We start from the raw sequence: 11,277 nt of genomic DNA, 5'->3' as shown, positions 1-11,277 counted from the left end.
CACACACACACACACACACACACACACACACTTTCCCACTCTTTCACACTTCACATACACTGCTGCTACTCTGTTTATGATCTATTCTGATTGCCTAGTCACCCCTTACCTACATGGACAGTTGAAGTTGGAAGTTTACATACACCTTAGCCAACTACATTTAAACTCAGTTTTTCACAATTCCTGACATTTAATCCTAATAAAAATCCCTGTTTTAGGTCAGTTAGGATCACCACTTTATTTCAAGAATGTGAAATGTCAGAATAATAGTAGAGAGAATGATTTATTTCAGCTTTTATTTCTTTCATCACATTCCCAGTGGGTCAGAAGTTTACATACACTCAATTAGTATTTGGTAGCATTGCCTTTAAATTGTTTAACTTGGGTCAAATGTTTCTGGTAGCCTTCCACAAGCTTCCCACAATAAGTTGGGTGAATTTTGGCCCATTCCTCCTGACAGAGCAGGTGTAACCGAGTCAGGTTTTTTAGGCCTCCTTGCTCGCAAGCGCCTTTTCAGTTCAGCCCACACATTTTCTATAGGATTGAGGTCAGGGCTTTGTGATGGCCACTCCAATACCTTGACTTTGTTGTCCTTAAGCCATTTTTCCACAACTTTGGAAGTATGCTTGGGGTCAATGTCCATTTGGAAGACCCATTTGCGACCAAGCTTTAACTTCCTGACTGATGTCTTGAGATGTTGCTTCAATATATCCACATAAATTTTCTTCCTCATGATGCCATCTATTTTGTAAAGTGCACCAGTCCCTCCTGCAGCGAAGCACCCCCACAACATGATGCTGCCACCCCCGTGCTTCACGGTTGGGATGGTGTTCTTCGCCTTGCAAGGCTCCCCCTTTTTCCTCCAAACATAACCATGGTCATTATGGCCAAACATATCTATTGTTGTTTCATCAGAACAGAGGACATTTCTCCAAAAAGTACGATCTTTGTCCCCATGTGCGGTTGCAAACCGTAGTCTGGCTTTTTTTAATGGAGGTTTTGGAGCAGTGGCTTCTTCCTTGCTGAGCGGCCTTTCAGGTTATGTTGGTATTGAAATCGTTTTACTCTAGATAATTTTGTACCTGTTTCCTCCAGCATCTTCACACTGTCCTTTGCTGTTGTTCTGGGAATTGATTTGCACCTTTTGCACCAAAGTCTCCTTCCTGAGTGGTATGGCGTCTGCGTGGTCCCATGGGGTTTATACTTGCATACTATTGTTTGTACAGATGAACGTGGTACCTTCAGGTGTTTGGAAATTGCTCCCAATGATGAACCAGACTTGTGGAGGTCTACAATTTATTTTCTGAGGTCTTGGCTGATTTCTTTTGATTTTCTCATGATGTCAAGCAAAGAGGCACTGAGTTTGAAGGTAGGCCTTGAAATACATCCACAGGTACACCTCCAAATGGCTCAAATTGGCTCAAATGATGTCAATCAGAAGCTTCTAAAGCCATGACATCATTTTGATACAGTGAATTATAAGTGAAATAATCTGTCTGTAAACAATTGTTGTAAAAATGACTTGTGTCATGCACAAAGTAGATGTCCTAACTGACTTGCCAAAACTATAGTTTGTTAACAAGAAATTTGTGGAGTGGTTGAAAAATAAGTTTTAATGACTCCAACATAAGTGTATGTAAACTTCCAACTTCAACTGTACATATTATCTCAACTACCTCGTACCACTGCACATTGACTCAGTACCGGTACTCCTTGTATATAGCCTCGTTATTGTTATTTTATTGTGTTACTGTTTCCTTTTTTAAGGTTCGCAAAAAAACATTTTGTCTCTACATTGTTGGGAAAGGACTCGCAAGTAAGCATTTCACAGAAAAGTCTACACCTGTTGTATTCAGCGCATGTGACAAATACAATTTGATTTGATCTATATAGCTGTTATATGACCTGGCTCTTTACACAGAGCACTTATATTGGTGTGTGTGTGTGATGTCTCACCATTCTATCACCCCACAAATTTCCTGGAAATTCTTTCTAGAAACTGGGATTTGAGGACAACCACACACAGTAACACACACACTCTCACACAGTCCCTTATATGCCTTAATCTATAGTTTCTCTAAAGCTCTCTGATCTTACTATTAAAACACAGAGCAGTGCTATAGGACAGTGCACCTCATTCATCCATATAAATGTCCCTCTGTTCCTGCAATGGATATTCTTAAAAGCTTTGCAATCATTGATTGTTTCTGATATGTGCAGTATTCCATTTAAAGGGAGGAAATTCAATACAATATTTTCTTCTCATTAACCCCTACTAGTCTAATCCTGTAGACGGTGACATCCACTAAGCTAACATATGGAGCTGTTTTATTAATATGGTCATAAGACGGACCACTTAGCTATTTGATTTGGAGTTTTAGGACCCCTGTAAACCAATACATTTAGCCTTTATTAAAGCCTTCATGGTGGAGCTTTAGGAAGTGGATGGAACAAAACACAGCCCAGAGACACAAAACACAGCTTATCTTGGAGGTGGGGTGGGGGCGATGGAGGGAGACACGTTGTAGCCTTGGAAACGGTTGCTAAGTAGCGGGGCGAAGGATGCCTGGACAGAGGGACCGAGATGGAACTGTGAGGAGGGATGAGGAGAGAAAAGAGGGGGAGACCTGTGTGTGTGTGTGTGTGCGTGTGTGTGTGCGTGTGTGTGTGTGTGTGTGTGTGTGTGTGTGTGTGTGTGTGTGTGTGTGTGTGTGTGTGTGTGTGTGTGTGTGTGTGTGTGTGTGTGTGTGTGTGTGTGTGTGTGTGTGTGTGTGTGTGTGTGTGTGAACAGTAGTCTGTGAATCGAGTCACTCATACACACATGGAACTCTAAAGTGCTTTTGCACTCCGTGGACCCTGCCTTTGGTGGGATAAAAATAACCAGGTTTTGGCTATCCAACTCCACTGTATCCTAAAGACACACACAGACACACACACAGACACACACGCATTTCCATTCAATCTACTCTTACTTGAGTTTATTCCACTCGATGCCTAGTTGAACTAAAACCTCTGTACCCTCTGTTTTTTCTCATTTCCTCTGTCTATCCCTTCTCCACTCTCTTTTATCCTCTCCTTTCCTCTGTCTATCCCTTCTCCACTCTCTTTTATCCTCTCCTTTCCTCTGTCTATCCCTTCTCCACTCTCTTTTATCCTCTCCTTTCCTCTGTCTATCCCTTCTCCACTCTCTTTTATCCTCTCCTGTCCTCTGTCTATCCCTTCTCCACTCTCTTTTATCCTCTCCTTTCCTGTCTATCCCTTCTCCACTCTCTTTTATCCTCTCCTTTCCTCTGTCTATCCCTTCTCCACTCTCTTTTATCCTCTCCTTTCCTCTGTCTATCCCTTCTCCACTCTCTTTTATCCTCTCCTTTCCTCTGTCTATCCCTTCTCCACTCTCTTTTATCCTCTCCTTTCCTCTGTCTATCCCTTCTCCACTCTCTTTTATCCTCTCCTTTCCTCTGTCTATCCCTTCTCCACTCTCTTTTATCCTCTCCTTTCCTCTGTCTATCCCTTCTCCACTCTCTTTTATCCTCTCCTTTCCTCTGTCTATCCCTTCTCCACTCTCTTTTATCCTCTCCTTTCCTCTGTCTATCCCTTCTCCACTCTCTTTTATCCTCTCCTTTCCTCTGTCTATCCCTTCTCCACTCTCTTTTATCCTCTCCTTTCCTCTGTCTATCCCTTCTCCACTCTCTTTTATCCTCTCCTTTCCTCTGTCTATCCCTTCTCCACTCTCTTTTATCCTCTCCTTTCCTCTGTCTATCCCTTCTCCACTCTCTTTTATCCTCTCCTTTCCTCTGTCTATCCCTTCTCCACTCTCTTTTATCCTCTCCTTTCCTCTGTCTATCCCTTCTCCACTCTCTTTTATCCTCTCCTTTCCTCTGTCTATCCCTTCTCCACTCTCTTTATCCTCTCATTTCCTCTGTCTATCCCTTCTCCACTCTCCTTTTATCCTCTCCTTTCCTCTGTCTATCCCTTTTCTCCTTTCCTGTCTATCCCTTCTCCTTTTATCCTCTCCTGTCCTCTGTCTATCCCTTCTCCACTCTCTTTTATCCTCTCCTTTCCTCTGTCTATCCCTTCTCCACTCTCTTTTATCCTCTCCTGTCCTCTGTCTATCCCTTCTCCACTCTCTTTTATCCTCTCCTTTCCTCTGTCTATCCCTTCTCCACTCTCTTTTATCCTCTCCTTTCCTCTGTCTATCCCTTCTCCACTCTCTTTTATCCTCTCCTTTCCTCTGTCTATCCCTTCTCCACTGTCTTTATCCCTCTCCTTTCCACTTTTTATCCTCTCCTTTCCTCTGTCTATCCCTTCTCCACTCCCTCTTTTATCCTCTCCTTTCCTCTGTCTATCCCTTCTCCACTCTCTTTTTTTATCCTCTCCTTTCCTCTGTCTATCCCTTCTCCACTCTCTTTTATCCTCTCCTCTTTCCTCTGTCTATCCCTTCTCCACTCTCTTTTATCCTCCTCTGTCTTCCTCTGTCTATCCCTTCTCCACTCTCTTTTTTATCCTCTCCTTTCCTCTGTCTATCCCTTCTCCACTCTCTTTTATCCTCTCCTTTCCTCTGTCTATCCCTTCTCCACTCCTCTTTTGTCTATCCTTCTCCACTCCTGTCCTCTGTCTATCCCTTCTCCACTCTCTTTTATCCTCTCCTTTCCTCTGTCTATCCCTTCTCCACTCTCTTTTATCCTCTCCTTTCCTCTGTCTATCCCTTCTCCACTCTCTTTTATCCTCTCCTTTCTCTCTTCCTCAGTTATGAAATATGAATGACAGAAAGCGGACACAGACGACATGCAATTCATATGCTAATCCATGTGGGTTGGATTTCCGCAGTGCCGGGCCACATTCAGTGAATACACAAGTTCACTTTAAATACATTTGGATTAAAGCATCTGCTAATTGAACCTTTTGTTTTTATATTAAAATTATATTATATGTGTTATTGGAACTTCTCTCAATCACCGAAACAGTGCTTACTTACTTGCTTATGGTAGCTCAATTCATCAGATGATGGTACGCATAGTTCTCTGTTAATCATGACAGTAGATGTCAGTAGATGTTGTCCACGTATGTTTCATGTGGTCTTCCACTATGAGACCACTGGTGGCCAGCTGATGATGCCTGAAACATACAGAAACTGTATTGAAGATTAAAATAATAAACACAAATCATAAGACCAAGTAGGACATGGACAGACACGCATTCTAATGCACACACGTATTCTGTGTATATTCCTGAATGGTAGAGACGGGGAAAAAACATGAATTCGAAATAGTCTGGAAAGATTTAATCTATTTAGGCAGCGGTGGTTGTGTTTTGGTAGCAGCCTTGAGTAGTTATTTGTTTGACAACAGACAAGCATTCATACACTGAGAATACAAAACATTAAGAACACTGCTCTTTTCATGACATAGCCTGACCAGGTGAATTCAGGTGAAAACTATGATCCCTTATTGATGCCACTTATTAAATCCACGTCAATTAGTGTAGATGAAAGGGAGGAGACTGGTTAAAGAAGGATGTTTAAGCCTTGAGACAATTGAGACATGGATTGTATATATGTGCCATTCAGAGAGTGAATGGGCAAGACAAAAGATTGAAGTGCCTTTGAACAGGGTATGGTAGTAGGTGCCAGGTGTACCGGTTTGTGTCAAGACTTGCTGTGTTTTTCACAACCAACAGTTTCCTGTGTGTATCAAGAACGGTCCACCATCCAAAGGACATCCAGCCAACTTGACACAACTGTGGGAAGCAGTGGAGTCAACATGGGCCAGCGTCCCTGTGAAACACTTTCGACACCTTGCAGAGTCCTTGCCCCTGGCTGTTGTAAGGACTGTTCTGAGGGCGGGGGGTGCAACTCAATATTAGGAAAGTGTTCCTAATGTTTGGTATACTCAGTGTATATAGGCATGAATAAATGGATACAGGTGTATCTGACGTATTCTAAATGGATACAGGTGTATCTGACGTATTCTAAATGGATACAGGTGTAACTGACGTATTCTAAATGGATACAGGTGTATCTGACGTATTCTAAATGGATACAGGTGTAACTGATGTATTCTAAATGAATACAGGTGTAACTGAGGTATTCTAAATGGATACAGGTGTAACTGACGTATTCTAAATGGATACAGGTGTATCTGACGTATTCTAAATGGATACAGGTGTATCTGACGTATTCTAAATGGATACAGGTGTATCTGACGTATTCTAAATGGATACAGGTGTATCTGACGTATTCTAAATGGATACAGGTGTAACTGACATATTCTAAATGGATACAGGTGTAACTGGTGTGCCCTTGACTTGTGCGGCCAGTCTTCCTTGCATACGTCAATATATCTATAGGACTATCTCTGGAGGGAGAACATTTGGCCATCAGAATTCTCTCGATTTTCCTCTCTCTTACTTCTCTTTTTATCTATCTCCCGCTCTCCTTTTCTCTCTCTTGATCTCCCCCTTCCCTGCTCCCTCTACACCAGGGGAGAACGACTGGTCCCTCTCGTTGAAGACACAAAGTTCAAGGCCGACCGCCGTACTGCAGGAATTGTTTGCAGAAAATAGGATCCCCATTATAATGAAGGGGAAATGGCGATCTTTGTGGTCAATCTTCATGTAAATAAATACAAATTTGAAGGAAATCATGGTACCAATATTACTTCTATAACACCAGATGTATGTCCTTGAAGAGATTATTTTTAAATCACACAGAAGAAATTATAAGGATAATTTAGTAGCTAATATCAGCCTGCAGTACCCCGGTCAGTCTTCAATTGGAGGAGCAGCACTGAGCTACCCTCAAAGGTCACTTGATCGAGTAGCTCAAACTTTGCATGTGAGGTCTACATAAATCTCCCACGAGACGCCATTTTAACCAACTTCCTGGGTTGCATTCAAAACACTTAACAGACACACCCTCTTTTTATTATTTTTTATTATTTTTAATAACAAATCAATACATAAAGCACATGAGGGAACACAAGCATACATAGATTACAAACAATAGACAATCGAGCTAGGGGGTACAATATCACATTACAATTACACAAGGACCTTAAGGGACATGCATATACTTACAATTCTAACAGCTTTTTTGTTAGTAGAGCATTTAACTGTCTTAAAATACAGTTCAATTTATTTTTGTAGGGTACGAAAATGTGGTTTTCTGTTTGTAAATTTACATTTGTGTATATGAAATTTGGCCAAAAGAATAATGAAATTAATTATATAAAAATGATTCCGCTTATTTCTATTGTATGTAAAGAATCCAAATAGTACATCTCTCCACAATAGTGTAAAATCTTCATAAATGTGTTCAAACAGACACACCCTCTCAAATTAAGTGGACACTTCTGATGACGTATCATGATATCTGACGAGTTTACACTTGCAGGGCAAGGGGCGAGGGAGGAAGGAAGGAATTTTAAATGGACCACACTTGCCCGGATATTCGTCCTCGTTCATCCCACGACGATTGTGTTTTCAGCCACCGGTAGCTTGTGGGTGCTTTATATGCGCTACAGTCAATTATGATTGCATGTCTACTTATATTAAATATATAATTATTCATATACGCCTACTGTATGATAGCTACCAAATTAATTAGCTAACTAACGTTAACCTGCCTAGCTGGAACTTCTGAAGTAGGAAAAGTTTTATTTTTTACAATTTCCAAAAGCTAACCAAACAAAAACATAATTACTGAAAACGAGGGCTGAGGGGCTTACGTTGCAAACTTCCCTTGCTTGGCGAATAATTTGGACCGACGACAAATATGGCGGGCAGGGATTCCCCCAAGGGCATAAGACGAGGATAAATGAATAAGGGTGTGTCTTTTATGAGTTTGAAACGCAGCCCTGGGCTTCAAATGCGCTATTGAGTCTTCAGATGGGAATGAATGGTGTCACGTGATCGATGGCTTTGTCCATTCATAAATGTAGTCTTTGCGCTGTACACACCTAGGTATACCTAGACTCACAGAGTAAGACCAAAGTGACTTGCTCTCCTCCCTCTCTCCATTAGCGATCCCCAGACTTTTACTATCCCCATGTATCTTCATCTCACTCTGTCGTTTCTCTGTCTCGTCTGGGTGACCCACACTCATTGAGAAGAGTCTAACGCAGCTCTGTATTAACTAATTTCCCTCTGCCTCAGAGAAAACTATAGAACTTACTATAGAATTATGTTGTACACTGTAGTATCCCTCGTTCATGTGTTGTACTACAGTATACTATAGACCGCAAAAACACAACAGTAATTACTATAGTATATACCGCAGTATTTAATTTGCATATACCCTGGCCATTCCCCTCCCTAATATCTCAATTTGTGTCACCTATAAGTGACTGGAGGCTGCTATAACAGCCAGTCTCCAGTCTTCTGGGAAGGCTTTCCACTAGATGTTCGAACATTCCTGTGCGGACTTGCTTCCATTCAGCCATTAGAACATTAATGAGGTCGGGAACTAATGGATGATTAGGCCTGGCTCGCAGTTGGCTTTCCAATTCATCCCAAAGGTGTTCGATGGGGTTGAGGTCAGGGCTCTGTGCAGGCCAGTCAAGTTCTTCCACACTGATCTCAACAAATCATTTCTGTATGGACCTCGCTTTTGCCACATTGGCATTGTCATTCTGAACGATGGAAACACAAAAAACATCAACCACAACCACACATCCCACCAGTATCCTGAAAAACAAGTTTCCATCCCCTACTTTCTATTTTTAATAAAGTTATTCACCCCCTCCCCAACCATACCCTAAACTGGGTTTGTATCCTATTCCCAACCCTACCTCTTAAACCTAACCCCATCTCCTCTATTTTATTATCCTCTTTACATTTTTTTATTAATTCGTTTAAAAAAAATCAAGTCGAGGAAGACAAAAGGTGAACTCCACCACCCCTCCCCCTTGTAAATTGGCAAACCTGATCTTCAACCAGACAGCTACACTGAGAAGAGGGATAGAAGAAGGCATGATACCCTGAGATGTCCCTACCAGTCCCAAAGTTTGTTGTGTCTATCTCCAGGTTATAGAAAAGAGCAGCTCTTAACTATCTGTACAGACTCCAGTCCTAAATAACTACAGGCTATGGAATATTTGCTCTTTTAGTATTTGCCCAGTAGGTTTCCTCAAGGAGAAAGACCACATGTATATTACAAAAAGAACTAAACAAAAACACAAGAGTAAATACTACAGTAAATACTACAATCATGTCCGCAACACTACATTGAATAATACAGCAAAAACACCAGTGTATACTATCGTATTTATACCGTAGTGTACTATACTATTTTTTCATGTGAGGGGAGAGAGCGATAGAGACGATTGACATGCAAGCCTAAATATTCTCAGTACTGGATAATCTCCTTTTGCATCTGAGGGGAGGGGGGCACAGAGAGAGAGGCGGAGTCTCACCCTGTCCCCTTATCTCACCCCGTCTCTGGTGCAAATCCCAGTCCTCTAAAAAGCAGTTTACAGACCAGACAGAAAAAGCAGAGGGAACGAGAAAGGAATGGACTAGAGATAAGTGCGGTAGAGTAATGAGCAGAAAGGGCTGAATAGACAGAAAGGGCACTCCAGGCCAGAGAGAAAAGCTAACTATACTAAACATGTAAAGCAGAGAAAGCAAACTCTATAGGCTAACTTTATGAGTTGTCTGGCTCAAGAGATGTGAAGGGGTGAATTGTTAGACTGCGCAGCAGTAATGCTTGTTAATGTACTTTTAAATTATTAGAACGCTTGGGCAGAAATAACTATAAAACAAATGCAGGGGCTACGCAGAGACAGACCTGTCACCAGAGGAAGACGGATAAATGGAAGTGTCCAGTTAAACCGTCATAGCTGCCTCAGTATTTCATTAACCACTCACATCAAGACTAATTACTTTATAGAATTCATCAGAAGTCCACCTAGGTTTGTAACCAGAGAAGGGGGACGGATGGAAGCATTGCCTGGAGCAACCTGAGGCAGTAGTTATTTTTACCTTCAGTAGAAATTGGTCACAGAACCCGTGATGATTTAACTTGAAATGAAGGTTGAGGGAAAAAAACAAATTTCTCCCCTGGTTGCTGTGGATACTAACTCAATGCAGCTCAGCAGATTAGTTTTGAGAGCATGTGGTAGCCGGGAAAGGGATAATGTAGAAATGCAATCTACAGTGAGATTATAATCCAGCCCTCCCCTTTGTTGCTTTTGGGCTGGTTGAACCCAGTGAAGTGCTAAAATTGAGTATACATCTGAAGCCAGATGTACCGATGGGATTAGGGTTTTAGAAAACCCAGACTGATAGCGCTGTGTTGGCTAGGGCCATAGAGAGAATTGCCAGAGGACATAGCCTATTCACTTATAGCATGAGTGCCAGTGGTTGTGCCATAATGCCAAACAGTTTGTTTTGACAATGGCAGTTGTCAAGGGCAAACAGATCTGGGCCCAGGCTACTATTTACAGCAGTCAAAATGGTTTTGATTGTAAAAAGCTTGGATTTTGATTGCTATAAATAGCCTGGTCCCAGATCTGTGTGCCCTTGACAACTGTCATTGTCAAACCAAAGAAGCATTTTAAGACTAGGTAGAAATCACATATCTGTGATCAACTCACATTACCCCAATCGGTAGGGGGATTAGGGGATTGAAGAAATACCAGACCCTATATGGTTAGTGGGAACTAGCAGGATCAGTGGGTCCCCCAGGGGATGGTTGAGCTAACCTAGGCTAATGCGATTAGCATGAGGTTGTAAGTAACAAGAACATTTCCCAGGACATATCTGATATTGGCAGAAAGCTTAAAATTCTTGTTAATCTAACTGCACTGTACAATTTACAGTAGCTATTACAGTGAAAGAACACCATGCTATTGTTTTAGAGTGCACAATTTTGAACATGAAGTTATTAATAAACAAATTAGGCACATTTGGGCAGTCTTGATACATTTTGAACAGAAATGCAATGTTTCATCGGATCAGTTTAAAACTTGGCACACTTGCCATCTAGTGGCCAAAATCAAAATTGTACCTGGCCTGGACTGTTACGGCCTCTTGCATTTGCATCAGACAATAAATATAAAGTACTTTCTTTTATCAGATCTAACGCGTTATATTCTCCTACATTAATTTCACATTTCCACAAACGTAAGCGTTTCCTTTCAAATGGTATCAAGAATATGCATATCCTTGCTTCAATGCCTGTGCTATAGGCAGTTAGATTTGGGTATGTCGTTTTAAGCAAAAAAATTGAAAAGGGCAGATCCTTATTAAAACATGCACCAATTGTCTAAATACATTGGT

The 11,277-nt window shown here is 41.4% G+C and overlaps 1 non-coding gene across 1 annotated transcript; it reads left to right on the top strand.

The window, feature by feature from the left end:
• The first annotated feature begins 9,086 nt into the window (after positions 1 to 9,086).
• On the top strand, positions 9,087 to 9,142 carry LOC112264264. Its single transcript, XR_002955608.1, has one exon. It is a non-coding gene; the product is annotated as a U7 small nuclear RNA (small nuclear RNA).
• Positions 9,143 to 11,277: the final 2,135 nt, after the last annotated feature.

The sequence above is a fragment of the Oncorhynchus tshawytscha genome, linkage group LG12 (assembly GCF_018296145.1).
Source record: "Oncorhynchus tshawytscha isolate Ot180627B linkage group LG12, Otsh_v2.0, whole genome shotgun sequence".
Classification (NCBI taxonomy): Eukaryota; Metazoa; Chordata; class Actinopteri; order Salmoniformes; family Salmonidae; genus Oncorhynchus; species Oncorhynchus tshawytscha.
The sequence above is the reverse complement of the archived record's forward strand: the minus strand, read 5'-3'. Positions and strand labels throughout refer to the sequence as shown.